This window comes from Dreissena polymorpha, chromosome 14 (assembly GCF_020536995.1).
Source record: "Dreissena polymorpha isolate Duluth1 chromosome 14, UMN_Dpol_1.0, whole genome shotgun sequence".
Classification (NCBI taxonomy): domain Eukaryota; kingdom Metazoa; phylum Mollusca; class Bivalvia; order Myida; family Dreissenidae; genus Dreissena; species Dreissena polymorpha.
In genome coordinates this window covers 47355448-47370362 of record NC_068368.1, presented here as the reverse complement: position 1 = coordinate 47370362, position 14915 = coordinate 47355448, and the positions used below count along the sequence as shown (strand labels likewise).

The 14915-nt window shown below is 36.1% G+C and overlaps 1 protein-coding gene across 2 annotated transcripts in view; it reads right to left on the bottom strand.

Annotated features, from left to right (window-relative positions):
- Positions 1 to 14915, bottom strand: part of LOC127858530 (NFX1-type zinc finger-containing protein 1-like) — a 64313-nt gene that overhangs the window by 8407 nt on the left and 40991 nt on the right. The window contains exon 1 of one of the 2 annotated variants that reach the window (XM_052395735.1): positions 1022 to 1197. The exons of the other annotated variant lie outside the window; for it this stretch is intronic. The gene's annotated coding sequence lies outside the window, so the exon portion shown is untranslated. Of the gene's footprint in view, positions 1 to 1021; positions 1198 to 14915 lie in introns of those variants that run through there. 2 annotated transcript variants of the gene reach the window in all.

Here is a 14915-nt window from a genome sequence, read left to right as displayed (position 1 = left end):
CTTCTAAATGTCTGGTTAAAATTTAATAGTACATGAACTTCGGATTGTTAAATCATACTATGGTTATAATTACTAAATGCTGCTCCTATGCCACGCGCTTTTTCATTTAACGGCCAAGATCACAAAAGACAAATATTCGTTAATAATTTCTTTCTGTGCACCAAGGTCATGCTATGTTGTTACATTGTGGTAAACATATTATTGTTCAATATCCAAGCATAACAACTCGTACAGCTCCTTTAATTTATCTGTGCCACTGGTTTACAAGTAAAATTATCAATTGCCCTAATTTAATAAGATATTAATAGAGAGGATTTTATGACAAATCAACAAACGTTACGTGGCCTGTCGGGGATTGAAACTTCATTCCACGGATTTGTAGTCTAGCGTTCTACCAACAGCGCTTTCTATAAATTAAAAATAATACCGGTATCTAGAATATTTTGAAACTTTGGACAAGTACCGCACAATTTATTTGCAAAGAGGTAATTAAAACTTTGCCAAATATACATGATATATTTCTATTTATTCTTGTTATGCACCCATCTATGCCATTGTTGCATTATTGACTTTAAATACAGCCATGCTATTTGACAAAGTGCGGTAGTTGCAGCGATGTACATCTATTTAAACATGTGTATTCCAAATCGTACGTAAACTGAAACACGATATCATAACAAACAGCAAAGCTACACGACAAGTCGATGTGAACTGTAGTTTACTGGTTTATTGAATACGATTATTTCACCATGCGGATTGTCTAGTGCATGTATCTTCGGTTCGTATTAAATTGCAGCCTATGGGCATGTTTTCTTAACAGACGCAGAGCTTTTAGGAATCTTCTTAAAAAATAACTGTATAATTGTGTATATGTTTAAGCTCCTCAAAATATTGAGGCCGCGACCTCTGCAGCTCCTGCCCCCATACACTTATAATTTGTAAAAAAACAAACAGTTAACTAGCTCTGAATAAATGCCTATACATAATAATCATATAGTTATTATATAAGCAGAATACTTACACGCCTGCTTTATGTTTTCAGCCGAAATTTTCCCTTGATCTGTGATAACATTGTATAACCTTCAAAGAATGGTAGATCGTTCGTAATTAACGTCCACAAAGTCATTATTTCTATGAGAATAAATCAAAACTGCACAATAGAAGTAAGTGTATTTGTAAGTTCAAAGTCTGACCATAATCAGATCATCGTAGTCCAAAATAACCCTCCGCAAACAAATTATTATAAAACAAATTCAGCGAACATCATGGCGCATTTGAATGGAAAACACTTCCTGAAAAGGTTATGTCATTTCTGAAAATAAACCAGAGCGACGCCGAGGGATGTAACTCGGTTAATGTAGACAAACAAGTATAAGAGTTGTCCAGCCTGTTAGCACATGCTTGTATTTGTAAATAAATAACTGAATATCGTGTATTAGAACTTGAGATGTGTCCACAATATCATGATACGTTTATGATTTATGGAATCATCAGACCTTACGTATTTCTAGCGAACACTGATACTACTCACTTAAATATAGAAATTGTGAAACTCTAGAAACATTATCAGGAGAGAAATGTGTATAAGCCACGCTTGTCTTTTATTTTATACAAGCGACCAATTGCCTATGCAATACAGGGCAATATATACAACACGCAATTAAACATAACAGTGATTAAGGCTGGGGTCAATGACTTCGAACGGCCCGGTTGAATATCGCATCGAACCTCTAATTTAGCCCATAATTAGTTAACCAACATAGAAGTGTACATAAAAATAAAGCTCATATAATGTTATTCAAATTGATCAACGCAATTGAAGATAATTTAAATTCGGTCAAATTGCAATTTAATTACTCGATTGTTTAATATCCCGAAGAGCAACAGAACTTGTACACTTGCATGAGGATCAATGACAGTTAAAATAGTTAGATGTTGCATGTGCCTATAGCATTTCCCCGTTTTTTTATCCACGAATATTATATCTTATGATTAAGCTTAATTTGATTTAAGTTTAACAAAACTTTGTAATTTTTAGTCGGTAAACGCATGCTTTAAAGGAGCTATCCACATAAGACCAAACACGGTAATGGTGATGGTATCGTTTACATCTACTTTCATAGCGCATAATTATTGGGATTATTGAGATTGGAGGACAACCGATTGCCGGACAACGACTACCCGGTGAAATCCTGGATGACCGAACAAGAAATCTTGCATGCTTAATACTGAGCTAAATTTTAATATTTTGTATAACCGGATTTCACCAAAGCAGTTTCGTTGTTCGACATCCAATAGACATAAAAAGCACATAAAACATTATACCATTGCAAACACATTTGTTACAGTATATTTTACATTTTATTTCGACTAGACTGTCTTGTTCCCCGGTTTGGACTTGTGGCAATGGTTCCCGTACTCATCGTGTTAATCACAACTTCGATTCAACAGGCCGCCGAGCAAATTGTGCCTTTTAAAACAACCTTCCAGCAAACAGTTAAAGCCACAAAGGCTAATTTCAAATGTTTGCCCAACTGAGGCTAACTTCAAATTTTTGCCCAACTGAGGCTAACTTCAAATTTTTGCCCAACTGAGGCTAACTTCAAATTTAAAACTGTCACAAAAAGCTAACTTCAAATTTACGGCAACTGAATTTAAGTTAATGCCACAAAGGCTAACTTGAGAATTATAAGCCCAACTGAGGCTAACTTCAGATAAAAAACTTTCACAAAAGGCTAACTTTAAATATACGACAAATGAAATTAATTGTTCTAATTAGACAAAAATTAGCGCTGACCCTGGGGAGCAGGCATCAATGCCAATTTAAACTATTAGAAAACCAACTTAAGTATAAAAAAGTTATGTTGTGAGGTCGCTGTCCGCCGCACTCAAAAATGTGGGAACCATGACGTTGGTGTTAGCGTGTATGTGGGAACCAGGACGTTCCTGGAAACTAAAACATAATACACACGAAAGCAACACTTGTAATTAAACATGATAACACACACATTTTGGGTTAGTAGTGGGTGGGCTTAAATTATTTTTGCCAAAATTGTTTAAGAACGTTTTTTTACGAACCTTTCAATTTTCGCCTGATCCGAAAAGAGGAAGTAGCAAGGCGGTGTAAACCCAACATCATCCCGTTCAAATTATCCCTACTATTTTACATAAGGCGGTGTTATACTAACTCCGATAAAAATATCCCTAATTTTTTACAGAGCAAAACAGAACAGGAAAGACCGCACTCCAATAACGATCGGTTATCGATTAACGATAACCACTATTATTGGGAGATTGGAGGACAACCGATTGCCGGACAACGAGTACCCGGTGAAATCCTGTAAGACCAAACAAGAAATCTTGCATGCTTAATTCTAAGCTAAATTTTACTATATTGTATAACCGGATTTCACCATATCAGTTTCGTTGTTCGACATCCAATAGACATAAAAAGCACATAAACCATTATACCCTTGCAAGCACATTTAATACTGAATATTTTACATTTAATTTCGACTAGACTGTCTTGTTCCCCGGTTTGGACTTGTGGCCATTGTTTCCCTACTCATCGTGTTGATCACAACTTTGATTCAACAGGCCGCCAAGCAAATTGTGCCTTTTAGGACAACATTACAGCAAACAGTTAAAGCCACAAAGGATAACCTCAAATTTTTGCCCAACTGAGGCTAACTTCAAATTTTGCCCAACTGAGGCTAACTTCAAATTTTTGCCCAACTGAGGCTAACTTCAAATTAAAAACTGTCACAAAAACCTAACTTCAAATATACGGCAACTGACATTAATTTTTCAAATTAGACCAAAATTAGCGCTGACCCTGGGGAGCAGTCATCAATGCCAATTTAAACTATTAGAATACCAACTTAAGTATAAAAAAGTTATGTTGGGCGGTCGCTGTCCACCATAGAGCGCAACGAGTTTGCACATGTATCTGCAAACTCGTTGCGGTCATCGCCAAAACAACTAGAAATGCTAATGATCGAGATTTTCTCAAGACATTTGAGGCCCCTTTTTTGAACGCATGTAATGCACCCGCTATCTGCTCAACAAAGACAGAATTCCCAAGGGTGGATAGGTGTACTCCGTCTGCAGCGAATAATGCTGGAGTTACTTCCCTTAATTTATCATACTTTATATAGAAACCACATTCATGTGCATAATTTTGTTTGCTGCGTAACTGTTTATTCTTCTCCTACAAGATTTCATAGCGACAAGATCATCTGAATAACACCACAAACTGCGTGGCAAAATTTGGGACCACACAGTTTTACACTTGAAACTGAAAGCATAATTTATTAAGTTAATAATTACATATATAAGAGAACGAATGTTTTTTTTTCAATCGAGACGACCCAAGTCATTACCACCGCAGTGTAATATGATCAAATCTGGTGTCTCGGCAACTTTCTTTAATGTCTTTTATTTGCTGACAACGTCCAACAGTGACAAACCATCATATCCCTGCCACATTATGTCTGCGTCTGTTAAACCCAGATTTACACCTTCCGGCCTCTGTCTCGCTTCTACAAAAGCTTGATTGACCTTGGATGAACAAAGGATCCACACTTTGATTGGACCTAGAAATACTTTGTTCTAGTTACAACAATGCCCTTACTATAACAAAACAGGTAATGACAAGCTGCAGCTTGAATTTTTTTAATGACAATTGCGGTAATATATAAATGGATTCAGGCTTAAGATAAACCCGATACGCTTCTAAACACCATCTTCCAGCTTTCTATATAGTTTCGACATCACAACCTGCCATTACCGCATAAGTTGCTGCCCCTATTCTAAAGGAATGCGATGTAAACTTGCCATAAGCCAGATGCAAGCAGCCCAAAGCTTTTTTAAGAATGGCTGAAAATTGGTAACTCGTTAAGGGATTACCATCATAATGACAGAAGAATGGCCCACTGATAGATGGGCGTCTTTTCAGGAACCCCGAAATGTTGTTTACCGCAATATTTCTGTTGAAGTGGATTTGTTTATCTTTAAAATTGTCCCTGAACCATATTCATCTGTTTAAGAAAACCTAATAGCAAGTTGGATTATGCCATATGTCTCATCTACCAAAACATCTGACTGTGAAATAACCCTTGAAGGAGAATTTTTTGATGTAACGGCAATTTCGCCCACCATAAGAAAGCCGAAAAAAGCAAGGCTATATGCCGCAGCCGACAAGTGACTCTCATACATACTATTACATACTATAGGCAAAACTGACAGTATCTGTTTCAATATATGCTTGGTTATTGGGAATCTAGACCCCCTTCCTACCGAAGATCTCTTTAAACATTACAAAGCCTTTTCAATGACGTAATGCATAGAAACATCTGAAACGCCCCTTATTTTACATTGAAAACTGACCGCTTTCACGTACAAACAAGATGTCTAGTGGGACAAACCCCTGAATGATAACCAAGAAATAAACATGACAATATGCTCTAAAGTTGGGAGCCAAATTAACTGAAAATAATATTGCTTTCTGAAGTTTTCAAATTGTTGAAAACCTTTGTTGTAAGCTTCCGTTGTATTATCTGCAAATGCCGCCTTTAACAATCGCTCAGACTCAGAAAGGATATCAGAGAGTGAAAACCTGTCCCATTGCTTGCGAGAAATGGAATCGGCTATAGAATTAACATGAGTAGAAATATGCAAAGTCTTCACTACGATACCAAATTCCATAACTTACATAACAAATGCCCTCACTAGCTGCATAAGCCTTTTTGACTTTGATGTTTGCTTATTGATAACCATAACCAAAACTTTCCTAAGCTGCAACTTTCCAGCCCATAGGCACAGGCTAAGAATCACATGGACCATTTCTAAAAATGGGATATCTTTCATAACCGAACCCCATTGTTTAGGCCAGGGAAAAAATGACCATTCTCCATTGAACCTGCACTGTCTGAGAATAATTGTATAACGCTGCTGTCTAACCATGAGTCCAGAGGGTTTTGCGTTACACCATTAATTTTTTCTAAAAAAAATAACCACATATCTAAATCGAGCTTAATCGCCTCTGTCATACGTAATCTATGATGTGGATGTTTTGCACTGACCGTTGCATCATAGCACCTACGCAGGAAAGTCCTCCCTAACAGAAAAATGACAATTCTCCAACCAACGACTGAAATTCCCGTAATGTAACCTTCTTTCTCTGAAGTACCTGCATTATAGCTACCCGCAACTCCTCGACCTTAAGAAACGGGATCCGAATGATCATGTTAACCGAATCCAGCTCTAATCCTAAAAATATTAACCTCTTACAGGGACCAACTGATTTCTCATGAGCAATAGGAGCCCCCAGGAAGCTACACACCTGTTTGAATGTACCAACCAGATCATTATTATGCCCCGTATTGTCAGCCCCCGCAAAAATAAAGTCATCTAAATAATGATCCAAGGAATCCCTTTTTATAAAATAAGTAACTAACCACTGCAAGAATGCAGCAAACTTCTCAAACAGTGCACAAGATAATCTGCAACCCATCGGCACAGATTTATCTATGTAAATGTAACCATCATTATCTTTCAAGCCTAACAAACAGAAGTCCTCTGGGCAAATAGATAACAGCCGAAATGCTGATTTTATGTCACGTTTGGCAATTTCGTTGTTAAAACCAAGCTTAAAAATCTTATCTACCACTGTATCAAATGAGGTATAATTCACACTACTAAGATTATCACTTATGCCATTATTAACACTACCTCCTTTTGGACAAGACAAATGCGTAATAAGCCGCCATAATCCATCCGATATTGGAACGAGGCCAACAGGCGAAATTTTAGAATTTTCTATTGGAGTATACTTGAACGGACCCGCAAATCTACCAGCCGCCACCTCACTGTTTATTTCTTGCTTTAAAGATTTGAACGAAAACGTGCCGACTTCAAATTACATGCATCTGTTGAAACTCTTGGCCCGTTAAACCCAAGACGAAAGCCTTTCAAAAATCCCTCTTGAAGTATTTCAGCATCTTGTGTATTTGTATAAATGTTCAAATATGAAATAAGCACATCAGTATTTATCGGGGATTATCCCAGACTTAAATCCAGACTTAAATTGGCTTTAGGGTGTCTTGGTCTGAAACCTGGTCTAAACCCAGCCAAACGCGGGCCCTGGGAAACAGGGGCCCTGCCTGGCAAGAATCCTCTTTTTCCCTGAACCTGCACTCCGCTGAAAGCATACCGACACATATTAGAAGGATGATTACCACTACAACTAAGACAACTTTGCCTATACGGACAAGGATCCCTAGAACACCTGCTGTAATTAAAGTCATAACATTTTCTTATCATGACTCTTTCTGCAATTGCCCCCTGCATACAAGGTCCCACATATAGCAACCATAGCTTATAATCAATTGTATCAAAGCGGGTACCAGTAGGATCAACTGCAAGGCGCAAGCGAAACTGCTGGTCATAGGCTTTCCAATCCAGGCCTACATGCCTCCTTGCGGCAGTCCTAATTGTACTCATGTACTTGAGTAACTCCTGCTTCCTGTTAGGATGTGCTGTTAAGAAGATACTAGGATATACTAGAAATGCGTCTGACCACGTTTCAATTGTATTTATTGATTTTAAGGCTCAAGTGGTTTGATAATCTACTGCCCAGATTGACTGAGGTTCAAACCATGCACCTGTTCCCCTGGTTGAGACTCTAATAGTGAAGCCATATCTATTTTCAGTACTGAAATAATCTCATGTTAAATGGCAGGTGATACATGTAAATCCAAATGGTTGTGCACACTCGCAATTGGTATGGGGTTAGTGTCAAAGTCAAAAGACAAAACCTGTTCATTACCTGGGTTAGCCTCCACGCCAACTGGCACCTTTAAAGCTGTTGCATCAGGGATCAACTCAATACATGACCTAGTGGCTGACTCTGTAGCATGCGTACTTGTACCAGGGACTGCCTCTGCGCTTAATGGCCCAGGGCCTGGCGCTGCACCAGATGACCCACTGTCAGTGACCGATTTCCCATGTCGCCTACGCTTTGATATGGTTTCTGCGAGTTCCATCATGGAATCCGTGGCCCGCTTACTATTTGCTTTTGCCTTCGGCATTGTGACGTAATCTTTCATAAACATGAAAAATAAAATAAATAAATAACTGAAAATCCCATTTAACACTGCAACTTGCTGGTGCATAATCATTTTTCATATAACAATGCTTATACCAATAACATAATACGAGATGATGACGATGACACCCGCAATAATTATCTTTCTATCTACACTGTCTAGCTCCCCTTGCGGGTATTGTTGACAGGTTATATAACAACCTTTTTAATCAATAAAATCGAGCTCATATAAATTTTATCCAATTAAATACATCACCTAGAGCACTCCTTAAGTCATTATGCTTCAACTCTGAACTTAGTAAACAATGATGTTGTACTAACTAGAGCTTTGTCACAGACGTGGCGTATACCCCCACGTGCCGCATTGACACAGACTATTTTGCATTATGTCTTCACAAAACAAGAGAATTTAATTTATGGCGATTTTTAAGAATTATTATGCAATTATCATTTATGGCCATTTCGACATTTGAACTCTTGAATTCTTTGGCATCACACGCCGTCCAATAACTGTGAACACAATTAATGTACAGAGTCATTTTAAAATCTCACAATAAATGACATAGTTATGGCCCGGACAAGCTCATTTATGGCTATTTTTGACTTTTGAACTCAAAGTGTGACCTTGCCCTTGGAGATATCGACGTAATTCTTTCGCATGACAGATCGTCCAATGATTGTGAACAAATGTACCGAGTAATTTTAAAATCTCACAATGAATGACATAGTTATGGCCCGGACAAGATCATTTATAGCCATTTTTTACCTTTGAACTCCAAGTGTGACATTGATGTTGCAGATATTGACGTAATTCTTTCGCGCGACACACTGTCTAATGATGGTGAACAAATGTGCCAAATGATTTTCAAATCTCACAATGAACGACATAGTAATGGCCCGGACAAGCTCATTAATGGCCATTTTTGACCTTTGAACTTAAAGTGTGACTCTGCCCTTGAAGATATCGACGTAATTCTATCGCGCGACACACCTTCCCATGATGGTGAACAAATGTGCCAAATTATTTTAAAACCTCACAATTAACGACACAGTTTTTGTCCGGACAAGCTCATTTATGGCCATTTTTGATCTTCGAACTCAAAGTGTGACATTGACCTTGGAGATATCGACGTAATTCTTTCGCGCGACACACCGTCCAATGATGGTGAACACATTTGCCAAATGATTTTAAAATCTCACAATAAATGATAAAGTTATGGCCCGGACAAGCATTTGACCTTTGAACTCTAAGTGTGACCTTAACCTTGGAGATATTTACGTACTTTTTCACACGACTCATCGTCCTATGATGGTGAACAAATGTACCAAGTCATTTTAAAATCTAACGATAAATGACATAGTTATGGTCCGGACAAACTTTAGGTTTAAAACACACTAAGTGACCCCAAGACCTAGTTTTTGACCCGGCATGACCCATATTCAAACTTTTAATTTTAAAATCTCACAATGAATGACATAGTTATGGCAGGGACAAGCTAATTTATGGCCATTTTTGACCTTTGAACTCAAAGTGTGACCTTGACCTTGGAGATATCGACGTAATTATTTCGCGCGACACACCGTCCAATGATGGTGAACAAATGTGCCAAATGATTTTAAAATCTGACAATGAACGACATAGTTATGGCCCGGACAAGCTTGTTCCGCCCGCCCGCCAGCCCGCCAGCCAGCCAGCCAGCCAGCCCGCCAGCCAGCCAGCCAGCCCGCCCGCATTCGCCAATCTAATAACTAGTTTTTTCCTTCGGAAAACCTGGTTAAAAAGGTCAGCTATAAGTGGCGCACAATTAGTACCCATAGGAACGCCAATAATTTGTTTATATATTTTACCATTAAATTCAACAAACAAGTTATCCAAACGAAAAGTAAGTGCTGCACAAAAGTCAAGACCAGTCCAAGTGATGTAATTATCTAATATCTGATTAGTAAAAAAAGCTGTTTTAGTGTTTAAAGCTAAATACAAACATTTCTCTCTAGCAAAAGTTTTTTCAATCAAAGAAACAAGTTTGGATTTTATTAAAGCGTGAGGAAGCGTTGTATATAGTGTCGAAAAATCATAAGTACTTACCTGTGACACCTTATATTTTTTATTTTCAATTTTATCAATAACTTCTAAGGTGTTTTTTATTGACCAAAATAGGTTAATATTACTATTTTCATAAACTTTATTACAAAATTTAGCTATATGATATCTAATAGCACTCAATGCAGATGTAAGATACACTGATAATTGTTTGGTGGTACAAGACACTGAATTAGCGATAAAACGACTTTTATATGGCGTCTTATGTAATTTAGGTATCCAGTAAAGTGATGGCAATTTCTTGTCAGTAATATTGACTATTACATTTAACTTTATGCATTGGGCAATATGGTCGGTAATAATTTCATTAGGTTGCTTATTGTACTCACAATATGATGTAGTTTGTGAAAGTTCTTGTGAAATAGTTTGAACATAAAACACTCGTCATATTATGATAACATTATTAGCAGCCTTATCAGCAGGAACTAAGACGAATTTAGATTTTAAGTCTTCAAGCAATTTACAGAGATTTTGTTTATTAAATTTAGGTGAATGTGGTAGGGCCAAAGGATGTGTATCATAAAAACATATTTTATTCATGGCCATACTAAATATTTTTGTTTTCCAATCATTGAGTGCAGTAATTTCAGCATTTTCCTTCCTGCACCATTTAGTGCAATAATCATGTAAGGATGTTACGATATTCTTAATGCAGTCATCAAAATCAACAGGAATAGGCAGTCTGTACTTAGGGCCTCTGCGTAGCAAATTTCTAAGGTTTTTATTTTGAATGAAATTAAGGTCCCCAGTAATAACATGTCCAACTGGACCATATATATATTTAGAACTAGTACAGTCACATAATGTAGGACAATTTCTTATTACATTTATATATGTGGAAATAGAATTATAATTAAAAACGATACTTCTTACAGGTTTACTATATTTGTAGCAAATAAGTGGTGATTCAGTATTGCGGAAATAAGGGGGAATCAACCGACGTACATTTTTATCATTGAATATTTTAGGAAGGTCAATTAAATCAAGACCTTTGTTACAAAACTCAATATTGATAAGATTTCTAGTTTTGTTAAGTACATTTTCAATAAAAGGTTTAAGATAGTAATCAGTGAAAGATTCAATAATACAAGCACATTCATATAGAGGGTCAGATTGAAGTGAAATAAGGTTACATTCCTTATCAATATGCGCCAACGAAGAAACAGAAAGAGAGCAAAGTGCACTTAGTAATTTATGTTTACCCCCATTTTGTAATACTGTGTAGCAATCATTTAAAGAAAGCAGACGTTTAAATTTACGCCTTAAGTTACCATTTTTCCTAATGCCATGTGAACGTTTATTTCTTAGACGTTTACTAAACAGAGAAAATGAATTAATCGATTTATTTTTAGAAATTGTTCCAACATTTAGAATATTATCATTTAATCAAAGTGGGTAAGCTGATTGCAAACGTTTAATCCATTCAAATTCTGACATGCACCTTGCTTTTAATTGGCACTGACTTGAAGTACTATCATTAAAAATAAGTTGCTCCACAGGTTGAATTGAAATATTTGTTACGCTATGACCTGTTTTATTAAAGTGCTGGTAAATGAAGTTATAAAATTTATTGTTATTTTTAATTTTAAAAAAATGTTCCCTAAAACGTGTTTTAAGTGATCTACCCGTCTGCCCAACGTATTGTGCACCACAACAGGGTACATTTCAAGTAATAACATAAACCACATGCATAGAATTTCATGAGACATCGGATTTAATATTAACTGAAAATTTGCGGTTATTAACCGATGAAAGAATAAAAGAGGACATATTTAAAAACTTGCAACATAAACACTTCCTGGAGTTGCACTTATTTATTGTAAGATACCGATTACACGGAGCTAAATTACGCTGCGAACTAGAACCCAGCCGCATTGTACCTCCAATGAAAGATATTCGAAGTAAACTTAATTTGACTGTAGGTTTAGAAAAAGGTAATTGTCTATAATTTAACGGCAAATGAATACTACGTGTAATCGGAATTCTCAATGGTGAGAGAACAACTTTCGGGTTTTTTGTAATCAATCTGTCCATAGATTATTTATTTGGCGAAACCACCAATCTTATAGTCACATTAATACACATTGCCAAGTCAACATACATAAAAGAGTAAGAGGCAGCTTGTCAGATAATGGTCTGTAAAAATTCAGTATAACCTGCAGAACTCTCAATTGATGAACATACACGTTTACTTTATAAGTACAGAGAATGTATAAGAATCTAAGTATAAGAAAGGTCTTAAACAAGGTTTCTTAAAAAATAATAAAAACACAATACCGCCACCAGCCTCTGAAGGCTGAACATATAACAACATCGAAGATATGTACGGGGATACACGCTACTGCATCCACGCAGCACACATCAAACTGTTGTGCAATGCAATATAAAGAAGTGAAACTCCAGCTGCTGGAGCAGTATTGAATTTTCATTAAAACAATTAGTAGGTCCTTTATTTAAGGCAAGTGACCGATTGCCCAAACAGTACAAAACAGCACAATTCAGCACAATACAAACCAACATAAACACAAAATATGAATAAAGCTGGGGTCACCGCCTTGGAACGGTCGATGCAAAGCATTGGGGGTTTAAACCTGGTTATAGAGCGCTCAACCTCACACTTGGCCCAGCAATATTCATAATACATTTAAGTGTAAATAAAATTTAACGTCATAGCATTGTAACTCAAATTAAACAATAATAAAAGGGAATTAAAACGCATTCAATTTAATTAATATTTAATTACTCAATTGCATTGAAGATACAAGAGTTACAGAATTACAACTTTTTGACGAACGATCAAATAAAACTATTAACAATTGTCAACTACATTCCTTCTTTATAGAAAAGATTTGAGAATATAGAATCATATAGTTAATATCTCAGATAATCATCGCGCAAATACAGGAAGAAGCAGCAATAATGGGTGTAAAAATTCCATATTACATAGCTTGGTTGTTTATGTGACTGCTAAACAAATTAAAAATAATTAAATCAAACAAGAAACGCCTATCAGAGAGAAAATATAAATAAAATGGAACGTTATAAACCCAATGACCTATGCATGTAGATTACAACTGGGAAAGTCGGTCGTATGACGTCACAAAAATCCATAATGACATAATGACGTGAACAAATTCCAAGGGCAGTACTGAATAAAAATATTAATGGGGCTGTGCTACTAATAAAACAAGTTTAGGTGATTTAATATTAAGAAGCAAATGAATAAAAATGGTAATTCCATTAAAGCGACATTATTGGAATCAAACAGTATATAGGTGTTTTGACAACTGAAGACAGAAATGATTTGATGTACGATAAGAGTCCAAATGTAGTTTACATGCAGATTTGTTCATACGACACAATGACACAATTTTATTCAACAGTGAAAAATGCCTATAATGTAGTATTCATGCAGATTTGTTCACACGACACAATGACACAATTTTATTCAACAGTGAAAAATGCCTATAATATCACTAATAATTCCAAATTTTAAGGGAAGAAAGATATAGTGAATCGAAAACCATCAAACACGTGTTTTTAAGTACATAAGCATCGTATCCTTTTGATAAAAACAAATTAATTAAATTGAAAAGTTTAATATGAACATTTGGTTTAACATATTTTATTTTGCGGACACGCTTCAAAACATCTCCGTAAAATGATGGATGGGAGATTCCATTATTTAAATGCCATTTTAAAGAAACATTATATTTTGAAATTAAATCACCATACTTAGAGTAAAATCTAGCAAATTTATTTCTTAGGTTATGATACAAAAAGCCTTGTTTTAGCAATTTTTTAGTTAATATTAGGTTACGATCATTAAAATCTTTAATACACGAACATGCTCTGGCATAACGTACCAACTGCGAAATGTAAATACCATAGGAAGGTCCTTTAGGGATGTTGCCATCTAGAAACGGAAAATTTACAATTTCAAAGTTAAAATCGTCCCGTTTGTCGTATAAACTAGTTTTGATCAAATTATTATTAATAGTTAAATGTAAGTCTAAATACGCAGCGTCTGTATTGGATATACACGATCTATTTAATACTAGTTCTTTTGGGTAGATTTTGTGAATATATTGTTCAAATAATGGATTATCTAAATTAAGTATGTCATCAATGTACCTACTAGTAAGGTTAAAACAATTAATCAAATCTACTTGCTTAGTTTTAGATAATTCTAACATAAATTCGCTTTCATAACAATATAAAACAAGGGACAAAATTGTCACAAAACCAGGTTTTCATTGTGAAAAAAAAATCTGATAAAGGGAGAAAACTCAAACTGAACTTTTGAAATGATCAAAAATAATTAACCCCCTTTGTAAGTTTTTTTTTTTAAATCTATTTTTAGTCGTGGCGACCTTGACATTGGAGATATTGACGTGATTCTTTCGTGCGACACACCGTCCCATGATGGTGAACAAATATGCCAAATGATTTTAAAATCTCACAATGAATGACATAGTTATGGCCAGGACAAGCTAATTTATTGCCATTTTTGACCTTTGAACTCAAAGTGTGACCTTGACCTTGGAGATATCGACGTAATTATTTCGCGCGACACACCGTCCAATGATGGTGAACAAATGTGCCAAATGATTTTAAAATCTGACAATGAACGACATAGTTATGGCCCGGACAAGCTTGTTCCGCCCGCCCGCCAGCCCGCCAGCCAGCCAGCCAGCCAGCCCGCCA